At 39.2% G+C, this 27,014-nt stretch overlaps 1 protein-coding gene across 1 annotated transcript in view; it reads left to right on the forward strand.

The window, feature by feature from the left end:
• The first annotated feature begins 813 nt into the window (after positions 1-813).
• Positions 814-27,014, forward strand: part of rap1gap2.S (RAP1 GTPase activating protein 2 S homeolog) — a 440,223-nt gene continuing 414,022 nt past the window's right edge. The window contains exon 1 of the mRNA XM_041583680.1: positions 814-960. The gene's annotated coding sequence lies outside the window, so the exon portion shown is untranslated. The remainder of the gene's footprint in view (positions 961-27,014) is intronic.

Genomic DNA, 27,014 nt, shown 5'->3' on the forward strand with positions numbered 1-27,014 from the left:
TTCTGCTTTAAGGAAAAACTTGGATAAACACAGCTCCTTCTGTAGAGTTATGTATATGTACATACCTATATACAGTCTACACATACATAAAGAGCTTGATACTAAGGTCAGTAATTTTCATGCACATTGCAGTAACCTCTCATGTACAGCAGCTCTATGACTTAGAAATATGCTCAGAGCAAAAATCATTTGTGATTGGTACAGTATGTCCCTGTATCATAACATCAGGGAGCCACACACATATACGTTATAGTACAAAGCAGATTTACAGTAACTGCCTATTAAAGCCCTGTTCATAAATCAAGTGGTACAGTGTTACTGTATTGCAAGTGATGTAAAACATTCTGGCCAGAAGCTGCAGCTCAATGACTCCAGGTTATAGCAGCCTCTATAAAACACATTGCGCACCCTTTCAAGGTCAGAGTAAGTAGCCTTTGTGCATCCCTTGTGGATCATAGCAACACACACATCCTGTCAATTAGCATTTATTAGAATTATATATTCTCCAGGGGGCCATTGATGGGCGAAACATTTATGACTATAGTTTAAAGAAGAAAAAATACAAATGTGAAAACCTAAAGTGAACAAATAAAAATGATCTCATGAATAAGTGGCCCTTTTTTGCTTAACAGAAAAGTCAGGGTGTGTGTGTTTTAGAGTTCCTACAAATTTAGCCCTTTATTTACTGGCTGCGTGTGTCCTTGTCTCAGGAAGGATTGACACACAACAATCTAAATGGGGAACAGGGCTGCCGGGCTGAATGCTGACTTGTACTGCCCCCTGAAGGATATTCAGGGTCACTGCAACAGTATATGCCAAGCAGCCCAGTAGGGTAGCACAGACAAGAGCATCATCTACTAATCACAGCAAATAGTTCCAGATCCATCTCAGCGCTGCTGTACTGGAAGCATCGGGATTAGCTGCCTGCTGTACTCAGGCTTTGGTCTGTGCAAAGAGAAGGTGAGTGATGATCCTCCTCATCATCATGTTAATGTTGTGTGAGCTGATGAGCAAGGCTGACAGTAGGCAAGCTCCAGAGTTACAATGCTAATAGTGGGAATGTGCTGTAGCACATGCTGAGGGTTCAGCACAGGCAGGGATGCTTCTGAATTTTGCATTTCCATGTCCCAATATACAGTATCCTGCATATGAGTGAGTAGAATGGCTCTTTCTGTTTATGAAGTCTGTGCTATTCTGCCCATTAGTCTACATGTGTTTCAGCCTTGTACGATTTAATCCTATCTACTTGTCCTTGGTATTTATAATATGAAGTCATGGATATTAGTGGGGGCATAGCTACTTGTAGGCAAGGGTTATTTATGCTGATGGCATGCATCATGAATTTGAATGTAGATTCTTCTGATTGTAGTAATATCATGTGCTAAATCCATTTGCTCCTGGCCACTCTTCAAACTGCCACATTGTAACTAATCTTGTGATTGTGAATATTCAGCCATTCTAGCAGTATTAGGACTTGCTGGGGCAGATTAAATGACGTTTTAGGCCGGTTACTTCCAGGATGGGAACAGGCAGCTAGTAATTCAGATAATCAGATAAGCATGTGGCAATGCATATGCACCTGTTGAAAGATTCAGTGGCTTTTGGACAAACTATGCCCAAATATGATTTCTAGCAGATACTCAGTGCCAATATATGATCAGACCAATTCAAGTACAGGTATGGGACCGGTTGTCCAGAGTCAGAGTGCTAGGGACCTGGGGTTTTCAAGATAAGGGATATTTCTGTAATTTGGATCTTCATGCCTTAAGTTTACAAATCATTTAAACAAAATAAACCCAACTGTTTTGCTCCTAATGAGTATTAATTATATCTTAGCTGGGATCAAGCACAATGTACTATTTAAAAAAAAAAAAGGGACATAACTTTTTAAAAAATGTAAATGATTTGGAAAAAATAATAGTCTATGGGACATGACCTTGTAATTCTGAGCTTTCTGGATAACAGATTTCCAGATAACAGATCCCTTATCTGTATATTCATATGTTTGCAGAAGAAATTAACACATAAGTATCTGTTGAACTACTATTGCCCAGCATCACCCTGTTGAAGGACTGGTTCACCTTTAAGTTAACTTTTAGTATGTTATAGAGCGGTCAATTCTAAGAAACGTTTCAATTGGTCTTCATTATTTTTTCTTTATAGTTTTTTTTATTCATTTGCGTTTTTCTTCTGACTCTTTCCAGCTTTTTAAATGGGAGCCACTGACCCCTTCTATCTAAAAACAAAAGTTCTGTGAAGCTACAAATGTATTGTCATTGCTAATTTTTATTCCTTATCTTTTAGGCCCTCTCCTATTCATATTCCAGTCTCTTGATCAAATCAATGCATGGTTGCTAAGGTACAGTTAAACCGTTAGTGGGATGCTGTACAGTCTGAAAAGACAACTGATTATTCAGATCTTAGAACTGCCCACTGTGCCTGGCTTTTCTCTGGTAGCTTTCTGCCCCCATGTTCTAATGAGGCCTCCATGTAGAACCTTTAGGATCATGTATGACCTTCATCTTCCTTCTAGTGAAAGTGTCATTTTTGTGTGTGTGCATCACTGTGTGTGTGACTGATTAACCAAACAATTGAAGGGTGAATGTGTGTAGGTGCTGTTCCATCCAGGTCTCTGCTACACACAGCACACAATTCTTTCTCTCATTGCCCCTTACTGTAATAGTGAAGCTCCCTACAGACTCCTATCATCAGGTTACAAAAAGTGTATAGAGCCTTATAGTGCATTTTAGGGAAATTTCTCTATGCCTGAGCATGAGTCTGTTTGAGCCCATATGATGACAGGAGGCACCTCTCCTCATTAAAGCTTCTGGCTACTCTAATAAATACCCTAAGTCTGGCAGTTACACCATAACCAAGATATTTCTCATATATAATCCTCATTTATGAAGTCCCTCTTCCTGACTTCACTGAGTAATATTTTGGGGACCACTCTTCTCTGCAGACTCTTACTTTGCCTCAGGCTTATGGCATCTTACCCCAACCATACCTCAATAGCCTAGCCCCTGGCTGAAATAAACACACAAAAGGGTATTTTCTAGTTAAAGGGGTTGTTCACCTTTAAATGAACGTTTAATATGAAGAACAGACTGAGAGACAATTTGCAATAGGTTTTCATTTTTTATTAATTGTTATTCAGATTTTTATTCAGCAGCTCTGCAATAACAGCAATCCAGTTGCTAGGGTGCAACTTACCCTAGCAACCATGCATTGATAAGAGACTGGAATATGAATAGGAGAGGCCAGAATAGGAAGATGCGTAATAAAAAGCACCCATGGCAATGCATTTGTAGCCTTACATAGCATTTGTTTTTAAATGGGATCAGTGAACCCCATTTGAAAGATGAAAAGAGTCAGAAAAGAGAGGCAATTAATTAAATAACTATACAAAACAATTCATGAAGATCAATTTAAATGTTGCTTAAATTTGGCTATTCTATAACATACTAAATGTTACCTTAAAGGTGAACCGCCCCTTTACACTTAAATCATTCAAAAAAACAAATTGTAAAACAAATGCAGATGGCCCTATAATTAAATTGTCTTCATCATAATAAAAAGTTATTGCAATGTGACCACCCCCTTTTAGTCATAGATAACCAACAGGTTTACAAGCAGGCACTGCAAGCTCAATAATGTTGAACCTGGTGCCAATGATCCCCATAGCAAATGATTCGAACAAACCTGGGTCTTACTACACTAACCCCAGCTGTTATTCCCTGCATGAGTCCCCATTTAACAAAAACTGCTATGAGAAACATATCACTAAGTAGAACATGCGGACCCACATTTGTTTCCCACATTTTGGTTCATGCAATAATGGAATGTGGAGTTGAAGGAATCAACACAGCCTTGAAATATACTTTCTCATAGTGTAGCTATTTAAAGGAGAATGCTGGAAAGCAAGTGTATATTATATTCCCCTACAGCATTAATGTGTATTAATATGCAAGCACGCTAACACTGTCAGTTAATGAGGTGCAGAAGAGGCTTTTACGCTGTGCTCATATAATATTTATCTACATCAAGTTTTGTGTCTCTGACCTTCATGACTCTTGCTTGGCCTTGTACCGTTCCAGAGAAGAGCTCAGCTTCATCCCTCTGAATGGGAAGGCACATGCCCCTCTTGGGGATACACCGCAGAATATTTAATGCTGTTTGTTTTAGTGGCAATAGAGATAAAATACAGAAAATGCTTTTACTGCTGCTAGAATCTTGCAAGTTTATAGCTTTACAACTTTACTAGGGAACAGGCGTGAACTCTGTTAGGGACCTGGTCAAAATGGGGTCTTGGACAAATGTTATTGGTCACAATCACGAACTGCAAAAAATAATAATAATAATAATGGTGTGGTCAGGGTATGTTTGGCAATAACAGGGTGTGACTGGGGTGTGCTCAAACATGTTCTACTTAGATAAGCCTTTTTCTTTTTTCATTCTTAGTTGGAAGCACCCACCTCCCAGAGTTTCCCTATGGACACCTAAAAAATAGAATTACCGGTACCAATTTACAGCTATACTGCATAGAAATCCGGGGGTCATGCAGCAAGTATTTAATGTTTTCCTTATTAACCATGCAGCATATGGCTTTTATGTGTGACGGATTTTGGGACTATGCTTGTACACCATGAAAGATCAGATTTTGTAGCATGCCACAAATGTTTCATGTGTTAGGTTCAGTGGAGAAAAGCATCACCCTTTGAAGAAGAATTTTAGAAGGTATGGCTCAGAGGGATTCTTGTTACCTGCTTAAGAAACTAAATTGCAGTTCAACAATTTTGCATTAATCTAAAGGGTTGAGGAATAGTGAGAAGCAAAACAGCAACCAGTTGGTGAAAAATATCTTGAACAATATCTAACTGGCTACTGTTTGGAGGCATATAGGGGCCTCCTGAGCTGCCCCTCAACCCTTGTGTACCTTTGTTAATAAGGCTCATATATGTAAAGTATTAACATATATATCTTTCAGAAGGCATTAGCAGTGTTAAAGGACCAGTAACATCAAAAAATGTCCTCTGTAGAGGACAGGAAGCGGAGTTTCTGTAAGTTATTTCTCAATAAAGGCTTTTCAATTTAAAGTTAAATTTGTCTTGGTGTTTTTATTTCGTTCTATACTAACAATTTTTTTGATGTTACTGGTTCTTTAGGAGATTATACTATGACAATTATTACCAGTATCAAAATAAGTGAAAATGTGCAGGATATAGGTAAAAGCACTGATAGTGTAGTCCTTAAAGGAGAACTTAAGCCTAAATAATCAAATAGGCTTGTTGTATATTATGTTTTGGGCTTCTGTACCGGCCCAAGGCAACCACAGCTCTTTAGCAGGAAAGATCTGTGTCCCCAAAATACACCCAGTAGCTCCCCATCTTCTTCTCTGTTGATTCACTGCACATGCTCTGTGCTGCTGTCACTTACTGAGCTTAGGGACCGACTCACAATATACAGTATACAGAGGGGTAGATTTACTAAAGCGCTAAAACGCAGGGACAACGCCAATTTACTAACAGGCGCAGGAGACAATTCGCTAGCGAAACAGACCGATGCTAGCGGTCATTCAATCTCCAGACGACTTTTCGCTCTGGCGAACAGACGTTACTCCGCAAATTCAATAAAATGTGGAGTTTCCTTCGCCACTTCAGACCAGGCGAAGTGCTATAAAGCAGCTACATCTCCCTCAATCTTCTGTCTCTTACATCATATCCTGGGAGCCGAAAATACATTAAAGTTCAAAAAACGCTGGCGTCTTTTCTTTTTTTCAGCGTGATTGCCTGCAAAAGTCCTTACAAACTTTTTTTGGGGAACTGTTTTTTTCCAGACATTTCCTAACATATGGAATATTCATTTTACAGTGGGCTCATGTGTAGGGCATTATATTAACTCTCTTGCCTTTATTAAGGTTCCCTGGGCATTTGTAATATAATCCGGTAATTTCAATTTTCACCATATGCATTTTTATGGTTTAGTTCTCCTTTAAATGGGGGTATGATCTATACCAGATTATGGATTTATATAATGAGCTTGTGTCAGCCTGCCCTGCAGCTCATAGTTTTTTCCTGTTGAATAAATGGAATTTCAGTATTTCATAGTAGATTAACCACTGAACATCATTAGGGTATATTTAACCTTTATATTCCTACAGTGTATGTGCTCTATACAGTTTTCTGGCAGTACACAGCTTTATAAATTTGTCGAAAGGATGCTCCTTCTGTTCCATTGGCATTCACGGATGGGCAATCTCTGGAATTAAAATGATACAGACATAGAGTTGCCACCTAGCCAATATTTTGCCTGGCTGGTAAAAATGATGCTTGATGCAAATGTCATTGATAGCACAGAAGATATTTTTTCCAGAAAATGTGGCAACCCCATACAGATACAGGTATGGGACTTTTTATCAAGAATGCTGGGGACCTGGGGTTTTCCGGATAACAGATCTTTCCGTAATTTGGATCTTTATACCTAAAGTCTACTAGAAAATCATGTAAACATGAAATAAATCCAAGAGGCTGGGTTTGTTTCCAATACGGATTGATTATATCTTAGTTTGGATAAAGTACAATGTATTGTTTTATTATTACAGAGAAAAAGATAATAATTTTAATAAATTTGGATTATTTGATTATAATGGAGTCTATAGCTTTCCGTAATTCTGAGCTTTCTGGATAATAGGTTTCTGGATAAAGGATCCCATACCTGTACTATATTTTCCAGTTTTCGACAAAATGTTCCCGTATCACTTTTGCAACATTATTAATGCTGCCAAGCCCATTTACTCGATTTTATTTTGCTGTATCATCATTTCACTTGCACCTGTACATTAACTGCCAAACCGTTATTAAGCATTTTTACACTCTTTATTTGATTAATTTATTTGTAGTAAAACCTCCTTGAAAAAAATGGGAAATTATATCCAAACATAAAAATCCCTTATTTAGAAAACCCCAGCCAAGCATTTTGTAAAATAGATCCTATATCAATATAGGTTTTCTGGCAAAGTGTATATCAAACTCAATTTTGCCATGTTTCTTGGGTGAAATCTATAAAACACAATCAAAGGTAATGTAAAAAGTATACATTTCTTAATATTTGATTGCCTCTGCATAAATAAAAAATATAAGCTTACTGACAAAAATGTTACTGTGTGTAAAAACCCTAAAGTAGAATCATTGCAATTATACAGTATATCATAGCGACATTTTATTGCTCAGGAGACACCCCAAAAATAACTTTTGTTAACATCACAAGCTGCCAGCACAACACAATGTCTTCTACAACCCTGTGCTAAAAACCAAGTCCACTTTATAGATTTACTGAAGGGTTCCCTGCAACACAAATCCAGAAAGCCTTAAGCACAAAACACCATATACTTTCATTGTGTTAGTGTTGTATCAGAATTAGAAATCTCAAGACATGGCTCCAGACATAAACCAGGCTTGCCTTTAAAAATAACAATAAAGCATATTTTGCCTAAGCATAAGCGCTTTCTGTTCTCATCCTTAGCTACTTGCATATGTACCCTTCATTTCTGACCCATAGCCACTTGCTTAGATACCATTTGTTTCTCACCCGTAGCTACTTGCATAGGTACCCTTCTTTTCTTACCCATAGCTACTTGCATAGGTACCCTTCTTTTCTTACCCATAGCTACTTGCATAGGTACCCTTCTTTTCTTACCCATAGCTACTTGCATTGGTACCCTTCTTTTCTTACCCATAGCTACTTGCATTGGTACCCTGTAGCACTAAAAATGTGAATCATCTGTACATATGCAGAATCCTCGCAAATAGATACCATTCATAATGCAGCAGCATCTTCAACATCTTCAATTTATAGTCTATGTGTACTGTATATTGTGAGTGGGTCCCTAAGCTCAGTAAGTGACAGCAGCACAGAGCATGTGCAGTGAAAAAGAAGATGGGGAGCTACTGGGGCATCTTTGGAGACACAGATCTTCCCTGCTAAAGGGTTGTGGTTGCCTTGGGCTGGTACAGAAGCCCAAAACATAACATACAAGATTTCTAGCAACTTCTTTAGTTACGCTCAGGGTCGATTCTAATGCTTTTGCTGCATGAGGCGACTCCTGCAAAACCCTCCCCACTCCCCAGCACTTACCTTTTTTGCGCAGGAGCGGGTCCAGGGTCTCCAGAGCTCCATAGCTCTCTGCGCTAGAAGAGCTGAATTTCCAGTTTAATGACTAGAAATGCGTTTCTTATGTTACCAGGAGCAGCTTTTAGTAGCGCCCCTGGTTATGCTTTAGTTCTCCATTAAGATTAAGATTTAATATAAGTATGCATATATATTTCTATATACAAGAGTGTTGATAGGTCTATATTGGCATCAAGACTGGATTTCATGTTAGGGCGCTCAGAGGCTGGCATCATCCATGTATCCCCAAGATTGCTCGCACAAAGGCCTGCATCCTCCACCAGCCCCCCCCCCCCGGATTGCTCACAAACATTATCAGTTGATCTTATGGAGGGATCAGGAAGCACACAGATCTGCACTCCTAGACCCCAGAGTACACCAAATGCGTCTGGAGTCCTGCCATAGGCCTGGGCCTTTGTGGCCGTGCCACAATTCCTTCTTGTTTCCACCCATATTATATATACTGTACGTACAGTGACTAGCAATATTATCTGGAGACTGACTACATATATGCACTGCAGGAAAGCTGGAAATGCACGGAACCAGCATTCATTTACACTTAGAGGGAGCTGTAATATAGAGTGTAAAGTCTGCTACCGGTCTTCAGGTATGAAGTGGACCGGGGGTTGCAGCTGGGGAAGGGGGACCTGATGGGGTGGACCTGGGGGGGGGCGGTTACCAACACTGGTAACAGGTAGCATTTAGTGGTCAGCTGTTTGTTTTGGGTTACTACCTAGACAACATTTGCCCCTGTGAACTATATAAGGCAAAACTATATGGTGCAAAAAAGTGTTTAGAAATCCTTAAGTTTGTGTGATGTAGATTTGTCTTTGCCTTCTTAACACTGCTGCAGAACCAGCATTTCCGCCTTGGAAATGCGAAAGAACAGAAGGGTTTCCAGTTTACCTTTTAAAGTTGGGTCAAGATCTGCTCTGCTTCTGTGCATGGATGATGGGTATTCAGTTTTGCCCTTGGGATTTGTGTCTTATTATTATATTTTACGTATAGGAATCTAGGGATGCACCGAATCCAGGATTCGGTTCGGGATTCAGCCTTTTTCAGTAGGATTCGATTTTGCCTGGTCGAACCGAATCTGAATTTGCATATACAAATTAGGGGCAGGGAGGGAAATTGCTTGTCTTTTTGTCAGAAAACAAGGAAGTCAAAAATGTTTTCAACTTCCCACCCCTAATTTGCATATTCAAATTAGGGTTCGGTATTCGGCCGGTTCGGGGGTTCAGCCAAATCCAAAAAAGTGGATTCGGTGCATCCCTATAGGAATCTGAAATTGCTTAGATTCACCATACCTTGGCGGTGGTATTGATTATTACATATTTGCAGTACCAGGGATAAACTGCTTTTTCTGCATTACATAAATGGATTGTGACATGCAGTTAAAAGGAAACAGCATCCAGCCAGCTAACATTGCCCGAAGACCTGATTGTAGGTGGTAGAATTTCTTAATTCACTGAACTGCACAAAGTTCAAGGAAGGGTTATAAAATAACTAGATTTACTTGACATGTTTTTTTCCCACCTTTACAGTATTTTTTCAAATTAATATGTACCCACTACATATGGATAGGGTGAATGTAACTATTTATGTGGTTTAAAATGAAGTATGTTACTAACAGGAGTAGAGGACAATTCACTAGCGAAAGAGACCGTCTATAGCGCAGTTCCGTGGTCTTTCGCCAGGCGCATTTTCACTCAGGAGAACGATCGTTACTCAGCAAATTCACTAAAGTGCAAATTTTTAGGGATGCACCGAATTCACTATTTTGGATTAGGCTGAACACCGAAAGAATCCGAATCCTAATTTACGTATGCAAATTAGGGGTGGGAAGGGGAAAACCTTTTTTATTTCCTTGTTTTGTGAAAAAAAGCCACGTGATTTCCCTCCCTGCCCCTAATTTGCATATGCAAATTAGGATTCGGATTCGGTCAGGCAGAAGGATTCGGCTGAATCCAAATCGTGCTGAAAAAGGCAGAATTCTGGCCAAATCCCGAACCGAATCCTGGATTCGTTGCATCCCTACAAATTTTACAGGACATTACTTCTTTTGCCAGAGTTTCCTTCGCCAGCTTAGACCTGGCAAACTGATAAGATGAAGCTTTATCCTCCTCAATCTTATGTCAGTGACATCATATCCTGTATGCCGAAATGTTATAAAAATGATAAAAAAAACACTGGCTTTTTTCATATTTTAATTAAGGATTGTCTTTAAAAGTTGTAACTATTAAAATTGTTTGTTTTAACCTTTTTTTACCATTTGAGGGGCATGCCACATTTGTTTTAGGGTAGCCTCATGTCTAGGGCATTAGAGCATCTCTTTTGTTTGTATTTTGCTTCCTTGGACATTTTTAATAAAAAGTAGCTACTTCAAGCATTTGCACCAACATCTCAAGACATATATGTGACCTATATGTACCCGCCCTGGCAAAGTGGCCCGAAGTGTGCCAATGCCTTCGCAGGTGAAAATTCTCCCTTTAGTGAATTTGCCTCATATATTCTATAAAGAGTTAAGGAAAGGGTTTAACTACCTGACTGCTCAGGTCCTACATACTTTAATTTAAGGCGATTGGTTGAATGAAAGAATGGAAGATGAATAGAAGAGGGCTTGACATATTTGCTAAATGATGAAAAATAATAATTCCAAACTAACTTTAAGATTAATATGCCTGCATTTGATCTATGTTTTGTTTGCAAATAGGCAGATTTTGTATTAGGGAGAGGCTGTGGATAGGCAAAATAGAAATTGAAATGGGTTTAAGTTGGCCTACCCATATAATTTTAGTGACAGTTATAATGTGCTATTTATAAATGGTCTCTATACAGTGCAATTGTCATTACATAGATACCTGCCCTTATTTAGTTATTAGGAACTGCACAGATGTGATGTTTCATTGTACACTATGGGACCTGTTATCCAGAATGCTCAGAACCTGGGATTTTCCGGATAATGGATCTTTCCGTATTTTTAATCTCCATACTTTATGACTACTAGAAAATTATGTCATTGTTAAATGAACCCAATAAACTGGGTTCGCTTCCAATAAGGATTAACTAGATTTTAGTTTGGATCAAATACAAGGCACTTTTTTTATCATTAAAGGAGAAAAAGGAAATCGTTTTTAGAAATTTGAATTACTTGATTATAATGGAGTCTATGGGACTCAGTCTTTCTGTAATTCAGAGCCAGGGTTGGACTGGGCCAGAGGGCCACCACCAGCCCAGATCTGCTCCCCTGGCTGACCAGCTGTTCACACAGTGCGGTGTCTTTTGCGCATGTGTGTGGTGTGGCGTCTTTTGCGAGGCGTCTTTTGGAGTTGAGAGGTCGGAGGTGGCCCCCATGAACTGCCAGGAGAGCCCTTTGTTTTGCAGCCCCGGTGGGCCCCCAAGACTTTAGCCCAACCCTGTTTGGAGCTTTCTGGATAATGGGTTTCCAGATAACGGACCCCATACCTGTAAAACGTGATCATTCTTCTTACACTAAATATATTTTCAGATTTGATTAATGCTATTCATGATGCATTTTAATCAAGCATTTCTCGTCAATTTTTCCTATCATGCAATTTAAAAAAAGACGGGCTGTTGCACAATAGCTTGAAAACTATGCTACAATTACTTTACGTGAGGGTAACTGTTTACTGATAACCCAAGGACGTTTATTTGATGACACAAGATTAGCTCTTCACTTTAGGGGGAGCTTCTGCGCAAATAGCTGCTGACACAGAATTAACATATAGGGGAATGGCAAAATGGCATTAAAAAAAAGCTTTTCTTATAATTCCAGAATAATTGTGGCCCTAGGTGTTGATGTCCTGGCACAATTTCAATCAACAGGTTGAACATGCACTTCAATGTGACAATTGTGCTGAAAATATTTGTTTGGATGGCACCATTTCGAGAGCTCAGTGACAAATGGCATCATTTCCAGAGCTCTCTTTCTAAGGGCTCATGGCTCATACACTGGTGTTTTACCTGTGCTCCCTGTGCTCTTTGATTCCTTCTGGGCCTGTACTCACACATAATAGTTTTCCCGTGTAAACTTACTGTTAGTAATATTTTTTACTTTGCAATATAAAGTATTTCTGGGATTTCTGGTGCTTCCTAAGTCAGTTATTATTTTCAGCCTAATTGAAAACATTATTATATTTGAGAATAATATACTGTATTATATATTTCAGAATAAGTGATGCAACATTAGCAATACTTCCACTATGATACCTATCTCTATTTAAGACTGCATGTTCATTGGGGCAAAAAGAAACAAATAAAAGGTATTAAATATGAAAAATATGTAAAGAATGCATAACATCAAAGGTAGAATTCATGGTGTTTGGTTGTTTAGTTGACAGTTTAAACTCCAGTTTATTTAGTGCATAACAGGATAATAAATATCTTTATTAAAAAAACAAGGACAGAGTATTATGGGCTAAAGCTATGAACTGTACAGTATATGCTGCTGAAAATAAAATTACATAAGAGAGTAAGAAATATATTTAATATTTCATTGACTAGCACTGGAGAAACTAAAATGAATAGAAATAGAAAGTTGCTAAATATTTAAACACAAGTCTTTGTTTTCTACTGCTGAACTAGAAATGCTTCGGTTAGGGATGATCCCAGCAACTAATGGGTATTACCTGAAACTGAGATAGAGAGAGATGTGGAGTCCTTCAAGCAAGGAAAGCAGGGTCCTAAAATAAAGGACTAGGAGACAGACCAAACAAGATGTAACAGACAGAATAGGGCTAGAATACAGGTCAGACTGGGCTAACAAAAAGCTAAATAAAGGGAAGACTGGCCACAGTACTTAGGCTGAGACTTCATATAGGGTCAACTAGATGGGATTGGAATACATACTGGAAAATCCAGATTCACCAGGAATCTCTCAGCTTCTCTACTAGCCCAGTGCCACTGGATGGCTGAAGGTTGGGGGACCACCTCCAAATGAACAACAGACTGGTAGGATGGCACCTGAGAAACAACAGACAGAGAGAATGAGAAGTATAGATTTTACAATGCGGTTGCACGCGGTTAAATTTGGAAAATATTTTGTTTGAAACGGGAGCTTGCTTGGATGGCCATCAAAATATCTGACACAGTCAAACCAAAGTTAAAATCACTGCGGGTTCCCAAATGTTAAGCATCCCCCAGTGATTGTAATCGTTAACCTGATACCCCAGACTGGTGCTCCTGTTAGCAGAAAATTGCACCAGTCCAGGGTACATTACAGTGAGCACTAGGGATGGGCGAATTTTTTAGCCTTGTTTCGCTACAAAAATTTATTATTTATTTATTTTTTGGATGGGTGCGCAAGAACAGTAGAGTGAAAAGTTTAACAAAAAAATCCAGCTTTGTTACTCTACTGCACATGCATCGGCCCTGGGGTTTGAAAGAAAGAAGAAGCCATCGGTATGTGGTGCCATTTTTTTGCTAACAGGATTACCTGTCCAGTAAGTGATTACAGTCACTGTGGGTGCCTAACATTTGGCCCCCCTAGTGATATTAACTTTCATGCAAGGTACAAGACAGACAGGCCTCATAAGTCATAACTGCTTTTTCACACTCATGGGGATTGGGGATGTGATGGGATCTTCAGACAAGGACCCATCATGAAGACAGACTATACAAAGTAGGGATAGGCAGGAACAGATTGAAGCAGGTATAGAACTGTTCAATGCAGGAATTGGATGAACAGGGCTAGACAGAGATCTGAATAAGAGACTGAAATATCAACAGAAGAGGACCTGAATAGAAATATGAGTACTGTAATAAAAATTAACAATAACAATACATTTGTAGCCTTACAGAGCATTTGTTTTTTTAGATGGGGTCAGTGATTTGAAGGCTAGAAAGAGTCAGAAGAAGAAGGCAAACAATTCAGAAACTATAGAAAATAAATAGTGAATACCAATTGAAAAGATGCTAACAATTGGTCATTCTATAACATACTAAAAGTTAACTTAAAGGTGAACTACCCCTTTTTAGCTGTCTCCAAAACCCTGGGCTTAGGGAAAGGTGTCTAGAAGGTGGAAGATCCTTGTTTCAAATACCAGTAGTCCCTTGCAGTTGTTTGTGGAGAAATCTCTGTTATTTTATCCTACGTGTATCTTGTTAGCAATTTTTGTAAATGTGTTTATGTATTTATATTCTCCTGCCCAATGCGCTCTTCATGACTAAAAATGTTCTTAGTGGATAAAAAGAAGACTTTCCATTTGCCTATATATACTGTGTATATATATATATATATATATATATATATATATATATATATATATATATATATATATATATATATATATATATATATATATATATATATATACTGTAACTACTCACTTAATTGAAATGCATGGCTGTTTTATGCTATGAGCAGTGGATCACTTCGCCATTAATCTAGGAGCATTTAAATGGTGTAATCCTATGATATCCCTTCTGGGGTATAAATTCTAAATAGCCATTAATTTTGTTTTCCTTTCATAAATGTAAGAGCTGTTCTTTGATGCTCCATTCTGTCTTGTGCTGCTTCCAAAAACTTGGGGGTGCCACTTTGAATCAACAACAATACAATTTCTGTTCCCTAGGCTTGAATAAAATGTCCCAGTGACAAGAAGACAATTAAAATAAGATATGATTAGTTGAGTTAGCTGAAGCTGAGACATCAACCTTCCAAGGGGACGTTAACATCTCTGCTGAGGTGTAGGTTGCAAAAGTCAGGCATAGCAGGTAATGGTATAATATAGTGAATAAAGTACCCCCTCTTGTAAAATATAAGGATATTATTAGTTACCGAGGAGTTTCATGACCATATAAAAACACGAGGACGAAGGCCGAGTGTTTTTATACAGGTCATGGAACTCCGAGGTAACTTCTAATATCCTCATATTTTACAACTGGGGGTACTTTATTAATTATAATACACAAATTTTAGTGAGTCATGTGACAGAAATGACATCACTACTCACCGTTTATAACTGATGACATCACTACTCACCGTTTATAAGGATATAATTTACAGGATATTCATGGCTTTTGTGTATTATAAGTCAATATGTAATAGTAATTAAGTTTTTTATCAGTGTTACCCAACCTTGTCATTAATCTATATTTATATAAATAGGAAGAAATGAATCTTTACAAACCCATTTTTTCTAGTATAAAATATTTTTATACTACATTTATTTACACTCTACTTTTATATGTGGCTCGATTTATTCACATTAGAAATATTCTGATCCTGAGTGCCTCTTTCCCTATGTCTGAGAAGATGTCGGCTATTATTTTTATTGGACAATCAGTGACTGCGTTAGCTACACTTGCTTATCAGCTGTGGTTCTGCTAGCAGTGATAGGAAAGAATATGAGCAGAGCTATTCCAAGGAAATCTCTGAGCACACATCCTCAGTCTTTCCAGGTCACCAAGTAGGTCCTTGGCATTCAGCATCTTTATTGTAGGAAGCATTTTTTCCTAATCTGTACATGATGGGTCGATTCAGGGTTTTTATTGCCAGAGCTTTAATGCTACTCTTTGTGCATTAAATGGCTAGCTAAGAAGGCACTAAAGGTGAACTGGATTTGCAGTCAGCAGACTTTAGAATCTTTTTCTGGAAAGTGCATTAGGAACACATAAATGATGGAAAAGCTACATTAAGCACATAGCCATCTATTTAAAAATATAATTTCAGTTGTGCAATGAATGTTGCAGAGATGAGAGTTGGAAGAAAAGGCATTTACCCTGGGCCCCAACAATAAAGGACCTCTTTGGGTGACGAAATAGGTAATAGTACAAGTATCCATTAGATTAAGTAACAGCTGCTATTTTCAACAGTGTTGGACTGGAGGGTCCCAAGCCCACTGGGGCTTCCACCAAAGGGGCCCCTGCTCCCCCCAGGCTCCCTGCCATAGCCACAACCCCTCTCTGACACCCCCCCCCCACACACACACACACACGAGTACCTGTTCTCTTACTGCAGCCGCAATTGGGGGCCAGCGGGGGAAGTCAGGGAGCAGCGTTGAGCAGATCTGGGTCGGCGGGACACACCGGTTTGTTTCCCAGTGTCCTGCCGGCCCATCCTTAAGGATGTCCAACATGGAGCACTTGTTGTTAAACTGCAAGTCTGGGGTTTGCTGTAGTTGAAGTTTAACACAAGTTATATACAGTATTTTCCCTTCCGTAGATGGGGACTCCAGCCCACCTGAATTTCCAGGACCCCCTCCATCTCTAACTTTAGCCCTGCTTAATGGTGTAAATAGTAAAAAGAGGATTGTGTAATAAAAGGAACAAAGCAGGTCTAATCACCTATAGCAACCAACCAACAGTTGACACATTCTAGTCAAACATCCTATTGGGTTCTGTGTTACTAAACCTTGGCAAATTGCTTTTTATTGCACATTAAAACTTCACTTTGATATGTTATATACTACTGAACACATTTCAAGTGTGAGTGTTTATGGTGATCAGATCACTCTATAATGTAATAGGGGGGGCATCACATTCTTTCAGTACTCATTGGTATAAAGATGTTGACCTTTCTAACTCCTTTTATATTGGGATAATTCCAAGAACACTTTTGCCTTCAAGGGGTACAGTGCGTGGCTATAGTTTTTGTGCTTAAACTTTCTTTTCCATGATGAAATGGAAGTGAATGCACTTACAGTATATATGGATTTCAAACACTATCCATACTGGGAACACCTACATTTAGATTGAAAACCAACCCATTAAACATTTTTAATCCATTTACAGTCTGGATTAAAATGGCAACACCATCATTTCCATTGCTCCATTTGCTTTTGAAAGCAATTCCCCAAAAGCTTAGTAATTCTAATGTTTTAACTGAATGGTAGTACAGGTTTAGTGTCCTCAATTCTCTTGTCAACCTTAAAGTAATATTAAGAAAATAAAATGACATAAAAGCATTTGCACATAATGTTCCATTTACAGGTACTATGAGCAATAGAGGCCAATAAAGACTTGCAGCAGAAATAATGTAAAAAAATGGAAAGGAGGTTTGCTAAACATAAACTTTCCTAATTATGGATTTTTGGCACACTTTTTTGCTTATTATTGACTCGCCAAGAAAAGGCCATGCCAGACTTTATCTAGACTGTAGATTAAAGGGGTAACATTCACATTTAAATTAACTTTTAAGATGATGTAGAGGGTGCTATTCTGAGAATTTAAATTGGTCTTAATTTGTTATTATTATTTCCAGTTTTTGAATTATTTAACTTTGATTCAGCAGTTCTCCAGTTTGGAATTTCAGCAACTACTACCATGTATCTGGTTGCTAGGGTCCAATTTAATCTAGAGAACAGTTAGTGGTTTGAAAAAGAGACAGGAAAATGAATAGAGGAGGGTCTAAACAATAACAACAACAAAATTGTAGCCTCATAGAGCACTTTTTGGCTGCTGGAGTCATTGGTAAGATAAGCAAATTATTCAAAGCCAATTAAAAAAAAAGACCAACTGAAAACTTGCATCAGCCATACCATAACATACTAAACATTCACTTGAAGGCAACCCAACCCTTTAAAGATTGCTGAACACCCCAGAGCCAACAGAAAGCAAACTACAGTAAAAATCAGGTTACTGCTTCACAAGCTTTCCAGTACTAATCTTATTTCCATTTGTGCCAAGCTGCCACCCGGCAATCCGTGTCATAGACTTGTGCCACTAACCAACACATTTCTTGTTCCCTCTGACTCTTGACCTTATGTAGGGCTTGGGGATCAGGTCAAAGCCTTGATTAGTAAGGTATGAAACACACAGGCAGAATATGGCACACACAGGTAGGTTAGAGCAGACGAAGATTGGCACACGAAGATTGGCACACACAGGCAGAGCATGGCACACACTGGTAGGATAGAGCAGGCAGAGTATGGCACACAGGTAGAGCTGGACAGACATGGCAAACAAAGGTAGGGGGTAGCTGGCAGAATATGACACACACAGGCACAGTAGGGCAGGCAGAGTAGAGTGGACAGAGTATGACACTCACAGGAAGAGTATGTCACACACACGTAGGATAGAAGTATATGAGAGTCAAAGTATGGAACACAGAGGCAAAGTAGGGCAGGCAGAGTATGGCACACAATCCTACAATCAGTCTGAGGTGTGAACAGGTGAACAATGTGGGCACTGACAGTCTGAGGTGTGATTAGTGTAGTGTTTTACAGGTTTGAACAAGACAAGGTTTTACAGACTAAATCTAAGGTGTGAACAATGCAGGGGATAGTTCTGATACCTTTTAAAGCTTACTCAAAGCCAGTTGGCAAGCACTGATCTAGCTCATGAGGTGGCTGGGCCACCTCTTTCTTTTTATTTTGGTAAGCAAAACGTGCAGTCAACTGGGAGCATGGCAATCAATCAGCAGCGAGATTTCACAGCCGATTTAATTTACTTCAGGGTTGAAGAAAGACCTTAAGGAGATTGCTTAAAAGTAAAACCATGGGGGGGGGGTGCATTTGTTTGTAGCTGTCCATCAAGTATAGAAAGTAAATGTAATCTTAATGTAGCTGTAGTGTGTGGTTCCCCACGGATAAGGTTAAACACACCTGTGATTAAAAAAAACATTCCAGGGTTACATGTCCTTTACATTAAGTAAAGTAAAGGGAGCACTTTCTATTGAATAGAATAATAAGCTCAGTTGTAGGTTTCATGTGTTTTAGTCCAATGCATCATCTACAGTAGCTGGGTGCAGGTTAGATAATCAGTCCACCTTTCAGGATGCAATAGTCTTGCTGCAGGATCTATTCAGGGTAAAATATAGCACACGTATAATTTTACTCTGCTCTTTACTGGCAACTCGTTCTGCTTTGTGCTGACTGCTTGTTCTACTTAGCTTTTCTCATTTCTCACAGTTATGCACTGTACTGTATAAGTTTTTTTTGCTTTTTATAGACAGCTTATTCTACTCTGTTTTGTGCTGACTGCACATTCTACTATGCTTCTTATAGTCTGAATCATTTTATTCTGTTCTGACTACCGGTACTCATTCTAATTTGCTCTGTACAGGCTGCACATTCTTGTCTGTTCTGCACTGGCTGCATATGACATGGGCAGAATCAATCGAATAGGCCCCTCCCAACACCTTCTTCCCTTCCTTAAAAAAAAAAACAAATCACAAAGGCTGCAGCTTGTTTAGTAAATCACATAAACAACAACCAATATAAATCAAAAACAGTTATTTAAAGGAGAACTCACCCTAAAAATTAATATGGCTAAAAATGGCATATTTTATATACTGAACTTATTGCATCAGCCTAAAGCAGTAACGTAACTAGAGGGGGGCGGGCCCTGGCGCTGGACGTGCTGTCAGCCCCCCCGCCCCTCTCCGCCCCTCTCTGTTCGCCGTTTTCTGCGTGTGCAGTGGCGCGCAAGCTGCCGGGGGGCCCTGAGGGGATGCGGGCCCTGGCCCAATCGCACACCCTGTTCAAACTTGTCACAGGGGGTCACCATCTTGGAAAGTGTCTGTGACACTCACATGCTCAGTGGGCTCTGAGCAGCTGTTGAGAAGCTGAGCTTAGGGGTCGTCACTAATTATCAAGCAGAAAATGAGATTTGTCTGTAATATAAGCTGCAGGATCTATTCAGGGTAAAATATAGCACACGTATAATTTTACTCTGCTCTTTACTGGCAACTTATTCTGCTCTGTGCTGACTGCTTGTTCTACTTACAGTAGCTTTTGTCATTGTGTTATGCACTGTACAAGTTTTTTTTTGCTTTTTATAGACAGCTTATTCTACTCTGTTTTGTGCTGACTGCACATTCTACTATGCTTCTTATAGTCTGAATCATTTTATTCTGTTCTGACTACCGGTACTCATTCTAATTTGCTCTGTACAGGCTGCACATTCTTGTCTGTTCTGCACTGGCTGCATATGACACGGGCAGAGTCAATCTAATAGGCCCCTCCCAACACCAAGCTCCTTCTTCCCTTCCTTAAAAAAAAACCAAATCACAAAGGCTGCAGCTTGTTTAGTAAATCACATAAACAACAACCAATATAAATCAAAAACAGTTATTTAAAGGAGAACTCACCCTAAAAATTAATATGGCTAAAAATGGCATATTTTATATACTGAACTTATTGCATCAGCCTAAAGCAGTAACGTAACTATAGGGGGCGGGCCCTGGCGCAGGACGTGCTGCCAGCCCCCCTGCCCCTGTCCGCTCGTGGTTTTCTGCGTGCAGTGGCGCACAAGCTGCCGGGGGGCCCTGAGGGGATGCGGGCCCTGGCCCAATCGCACCCCCTGTTCAAACTTGTCACAGGGGGTCACCATCTTGGAAAGTGTCTGTGACACTCACATGCTCAGTGGGCTCTGAGCAGCTGTTGAGAAGCTAAGATTTGGGATTGTCACTAATTATCAAGCAGAAAATTAGATTTGTCTGTAATATAAGCTGATACTACAAAGCTGATTATTAAATGCTGATGCTAATTGCACTGGTTTCTGTGCTGCCATGTAGTAATTATCTATATTATTTACTCGGCCTTATATTGTGACATTTATATTCTATGAGTACTGTATATTGTGAGTGGGTCCCTAAGCTCAGTAAGTGACAGCAGCACAGAGCATGTGCAGTGAATCAGCAGAAAAGAAGATGGGGAGCTACTGGGGCATCTTTGGAGACACAGATCTTTACTGCTAAAGGTCTGTGGTTGCCTTGGGCTGGTACAGAAGCACACAACATAATGTACATAATTTCTAGCTACTTCTTTAGTTAAGCTTTAGTTCTCCTATAAGTGTAGTGCAATGTAAACAATCACATTTATATATTATTTAACCATTAATTTTAGTAACATCTGATAGCTGCTGAAGGCTGCAAACAATTGTACCCAAGAGTGAGGGACCCGCCTGTTGTCCCTCCTAGGCGTGGATTTCCTCCATAACTCATGTCCCTTCCACTGGGTCCCCTTCCATCACTTTTGCCCCAGGCCTAACCTCTGTTGCATCCTACACTTCATATCGCTATAACAGAGCAGTTAATTCCCCTGATTTTTTCGGGAGTTACCAGATATTCCAGTCTGTCCCCATGTTTCCCGTCACTCTGATGCATTTTCCGAATTTCTGATGATTTCTTATAATTTGCAGGCAAAACATCCGATGTGCACACAGGCAGAACATTTCAGTGATGTCAGCAAAGTGAAGTGTGCATGCGGAGTGCTGTTTCGGTGGCTTCAGGAGAGTTTCTGCATGTGACGTAACTTTCGCTGATGTCATGTCTGGTGACGCCAGAAACCCAGATATCCCCCAAAAAGCCTGTTCAAAAAGTTGACACATTCTTATCTGTTCTGTACTGGCTCCTCATACTTCTGTGTTCTTTACTGGCTGCACATTCTACTTTTTCTGTACTGTCTGCACATTCAACTTTACTCTTTATTATAGACATCTGCAGATCAAATTTGTCCATTCTTCGAGTATCAGACTATATTGCTGGAAATTGTAGCTTGATGTAGCGCAAGAATACTGATAACAGCTAGTGACAGTGACTAAGGACAAAACCTATAATTCTCTTCATGGGAGATAATATTCAGTTAGCCTTGCTTTTATTTATGATATGGAGTCTCTGCCTTCACAGGAATGACTGACGCTCCGATTTGTTTTCATGAAAATAGGATTGCCTTGCTCAGATTCACAGTACAGCAATACGGCAGCAATAAATATATGTCATCGTGCTACAGTCTGTGCCACATTCTCTCTCTCTCTATGCGCAAGAGGGTTTTATCTCACAGTGCAGCTTGGCTTACTTCTGTTTGTTTCTGTCAAGGCTGAAATTGCAGAGGATTCTCTGCAATCTGTAGATATTCAGTACGTGTACACACACACACACACACACACACACACACAGGTACTATATATGTCTTTGTACGTGCAAGATCAGTTGTATGTTAAATAAGCTTTTTGCAGGAATTCATCTTTCACATACCTCACTTACAGTAACACTTCCATAAAGAATGCACACAAAATAGCCAACACAGCTCACTACTGAAATAATTAGAAATATGATATAATATAAGCTGAAGAACTGCCTCTCCATTGTTTGTAGTAAGAACACACTTGTAATGTCAGTATCCCTTATGTTGTAGCAATAAATTATATAACTATCACCTGGCATTAATTCTATTACAGGATCCCAATTTTTTTTATTTACCCCCTGGAATCCCTGCCTCTTTATGTGCACAGCAAAACTGTGTACCAGCCAGGAGATATAAATGCAAAAATAATAATTGAAGTAAATGTATTCATATCACTTCTGAGCTTTTTGTGCAATTTATCTTTTTATGAGATATATTAGCAGTTTTAGACAATTTAATGCTGATGGCAGGATTTCTTTTCAATAGCTGTCTTTGAAAGCCAAGAGTGTAAGCAAAATTATGGGGTTGATTTATTAATATTCACATTTGAATTGTTACCTTGATTAAGTTTTTTTTTTTTTTTTGCCCAAAAACCCATGAGTTTGAAATTAGGAAATTATTGAATGTTCAATATTTATTAAGCACAAAAAAAATCTAAAAAAAAGTTTATGAAACAATTTGTTGTTTGATGCACCGAATCCACTATTTGGGATTCGGCCAAATCCCCGAATCCTTGGTGAAAGTTTCGGCCGAATACCGAACCAAATCCTAATTTGCATATACAAATTAGGGTCAGGAAAGGAAAAAGTGGGAAAAAATCTTTTTTTGTGATGAAAAGTCACGTGATTTCCCTACCCGCCCCTAATTTACATATGCAAATTAGAATTCGGATTCGGTTCGGCCAGGCAGAAGGATTTGGCTGAATCCCGAACCGAATCCTGGATTCGGTGCATCCCTATTGAATACACATTATAGTAATATGTATGCCATTTTGGTTGTGCACCTTGCAACACTCATTTAAACGGGAACTAAAGTCTAAAATAGAATAATGCTAGAAATGCTTTATTTTGTATACTAAACATAATCATGTACTTACTGCACCAGAAGCCTAATAGAAAAAATTATTTATGCTTTAAAAGTTGGCCGAAGGGGGTCACCATCTTGTAACTATGTTAAACTATACTGCAAGACCAAGACCATGCACATGCTCAGTGTGGTCTGGGCTGCTGTTGGGGATCACCATAAATTATCAAAACAGCACAAGTCAAATCATTTCTGCCATAGAAGATGATACAGCAAGACTGATCAATAATTAGAATATGCAGACTGCACTGGGTCTGTGGATACGAATCTCTACACGGTCACTGGCGGCTCTACAGGGAAACAAACAAAGCTGCTTGAGTTCTGGGAAGTAAGGTGGAGCTGCCATTTGAAAGTTCGCCATTTGATCGTTTCCTGCAGAGCAGCTAGTTTACTATCCGCAGCAGTCAGAGCAAATAAAACGATGGGGGAATTTCACTGCATACAGTCTGGTTTCACATTTACACATTTTTTAATTAAAGTATTTTGGAGATAGATTTCTTTTTCATTAAAGAAAGTAAAAAATGTATTTTACTTCCCTTTAAGTGGGCCCAGTGGCTACCAAAGCATAACAACAGGGCACATTGCCCCTCCTCCAGATCTTTCATAAGGTATGGGATCTATTATCAAGAATGCTTGGGAACCTGGTGTTTTCTGGATAAGGGATTTTTCCATAACGAGGTTTAGCATGCCATAAGATAACAAAAAATAGAAAAGTATTGAATCACCATTAACAGGCATTTATGCTAACATAGTTATCATGAAATATAAAGCACTAATTTAGTATAACCGACAAAACAAATCTGACAAAAATGAAGTTTATGTAGATTGCTATGGTAAATGGCATTTCCGTATTCTCAAGCTTTCTGGATAACAGATTTCCAGATAATGGATCCTATTCCTGCTCTAGGTTGAGGGAGTGCCACTTATTATCGTGGGGCTTGGGTTATTTAAAGTTTTGAGATTGTGTGTTAAAAACTGCAATGTAAAGCTCTTTAAAGTTCAATGGTGAGATGACTTACCCTGAGTAGAATTCCTTGGTATCAGATTCTGGCACAGAAATGTAGTTCCACAAAATCCTTTTGTTGCTGCTAACTTTTATTTAAAAGAGATTCACACAAGAACCCCTATTTACTCTACAGCAGGAGCAACTAGCTTCAGACAGATAGCACACACTCTCACAGGAACAGGAAATAATCATTCAGGAAGACACCGAGGAACCAATCAGCAGTCATTTACATTATACACAGGAAATAGCTTTGTAACATGTAGAGGGGAATTCTGGGAACTGTAGTATCTACTATATATATAAAACATAACTAACATAGAATAGGGGGCACATTTACCTAGGGTCGAATATCGAGGGTTAATTAACCCTCGATATTCGACCGTCAAAAGTAAAATCCTTCGACTTCGAATATCGAAGTCGAAGGATTTTGCGCTATTCCTATGATCGAAGGAATAATCATTCGATCGAACGATTAAATCCTTCTAATCGAACGATTCGAAGGATTTTAATCCATCGATCGAAGGATATTCCTTCGATCAGAAAATTGTTAGGAAGCATATGGGGACCTTCGGTATGGCCTCGGTAGGTTATAGGTGGCGAACTAGGGGGTCGAAGAAGTTTTTAAAGAGATATTACTTCGACTATCGAATGGTCGAATAGTCGAACGATTTTTAGTTTGAATCGTTCGATTCGAAGTCGAAGGTCGTAGTCGTAGGTCGAAGTAGCCAAAAAAAACATTTGAAATTCAAACTATTTTTCCTCTATTCCTTCACTCGAACTAAGTAAATGGGCTCCTAGAAGTCTATAAAAAAGATTCAACATTTCAGGGCCACCTTCAGGGGAAAGGGTGGACTGTTGAGCTGGGCCTGGTGAAAATTTGATCCAAATGGGGGGCCTGACTGACTGCGTAGCACAAATTGCGTAAACTCATGTTAAAGGGGTTGTTCATCTTTAAATTAACTTTAGTATGATGTAGAGAGTGATATTCTGGGACAATCTGCAACTGGTTTTCATTTTTTATTATTTGTGGCTTTAGAGTTATTTAGCTTTTTATTCAGCAGCTTTCCAGTTTGCAATTTCAGGTATCTGGTTGCTAGGATCCAAATAATCCTTGCAACCATGCATTGATTTAAATGAGAGACTGGAATATGAATAAGAGATGTCCCGAATAGAGAGATGAGTAATAAAAAGTAGCACTAACAATTTATATGTAGCCTTTCGGAGCATTTGTTGTTTAAATGGGGTCAATGACCCCCATTTGAAAGCTGGAAAGAATCGGAAACTTCATGACTTTCGGGCGCAGTTGGAGGCATTTGCCGGTACAGAGCTACTGCGCATTTGCCTGAAAGTCACGAAGTTTCTCATTTCTATTTTTTCTGAAACTTTGTGACCTTCGGCGCATGCGCAGTAGATCCGCACCGGCAAATGCCTCCTACTGCGCCAGAAAACGCTGCTGAATCCAGGAAGAAGAGCGCTCGGGAGAAGATGGCTGCTTTGAACTCAGCAGGAGAGGACCTGCATGGAGGGGTAAATAACAAGTTAGGGGCATTTGCTCGGGGGGGCAGGTAGGCCGGGGGGAGGAGGGAGGGGGGCCCTACACAGGGGAGGGATTTTTGCACGTAGGGGTTGATTTCTCCTTTAAGAAGGGACAGTCAGGTTGGCAAAACAGTCAGGTTTAGGAACTTCAAGTGACAATTAGTGAGAAAAGCAGAATTATCAGCGAAAAACGATCAACATGACCTATAGGTTACTTTTGATGTAGATAAATATTTTGAAAAAAATCTTAGTGTCAGTATCACTTTAATATTGGAATCTCTTTACTGAATTGTATGAGTTCCTACATAAACAATGAAAATCGGGCCTAATAGCAAGAAGCCGAGGGCTGTATTTAGGTCCGGTGCCCCCCCTCCTGTTGGCGAACTGCACATGTGTGTGACATCACTTCCGCCATGGCATGTTTCCCATAGACCCAGGTACCGCTCTCCCCTTAGTTCATCAGCAAGTTAACGGATAGCAAGGACTCTAGTGGCTGGGACTTTTTTTTCCTTTAAAAAAATGTTTTTGATTTTTTTTATATAAGCACCCAAGGGTCACCTCCATAAAGCTCCCATCCTGGGCACAGGCCTATATATAAATACTGCCCCTAAACTTTGGAAACAAGGTATTTTCCATATATTGCAGCTGCTTATCAGTCAAAGTCCCATTAGTTCTTAGACCCTCCAGTATTTTAAAGCTCTTTTTTGCACAAAATAATCTTTTAAAATTCAACCTTTTATCCTAGCAAAACCTACCTACATGCTAACTGATCATTTGTGTAGTGCTTACAAGGAACCTGGCTAAAATGTTTGGTACTATGTGCTGGTGGTCTTATTAGTTGTATGGAGCCCCAAAATTTTGGAACTATGTTTTTCCTATCAGCATTTTCCTGCTATTTACACAATGACAGGGACCTGTGTATTTCAATTGCATTAGCCACAGAACAGCAGATTCTGCAACCTTGGGAGGGTCACAACACCTTTACTGCCCAGATTCCCAGGTGACAACCCTAAGCACAATATCATTATACTATTGTTCAAGTGCTGTGGTGCAGCTGAGCTGCCATAGCCCTTAAAAATCTAGGAGGCAATCTGCAGCAAGGTATTGTATTTAATTTGAAAGGCATGACTAAAAACCCTGAGATAGTTGGTTTAATTGATGTGTGGTACCTTTGTAGCAATGTCACTTTACAAGGATGTTAGTAAAGAGTTTCCTCTGCAAAAATAACAAATATAGGCACATAAAAGAATACTGGACTAATGAAGATAGAATCCAGATTCAATCCAAAATTTTAATAAACAAAAGAAACTCGGAATATCATTTAGGAAAAAATTGTTAATTGTTTAATATTGCTT

Source organism: Xenopus laevis, chromosome 2S (genome assembly GCF_017654675.1).
Source record: "Xenopus laevis strain J_2021 chromosome 2S, Xenopus_laevis_v10.1, whole genome shotgun sequence".
Taxonomy (NCBI): domain Eukaryota; kingdom Metazoa; phylum Chordata; class Amphibia; order Anura; family Pipidae; genus Xenopus; species Xenopus laevis.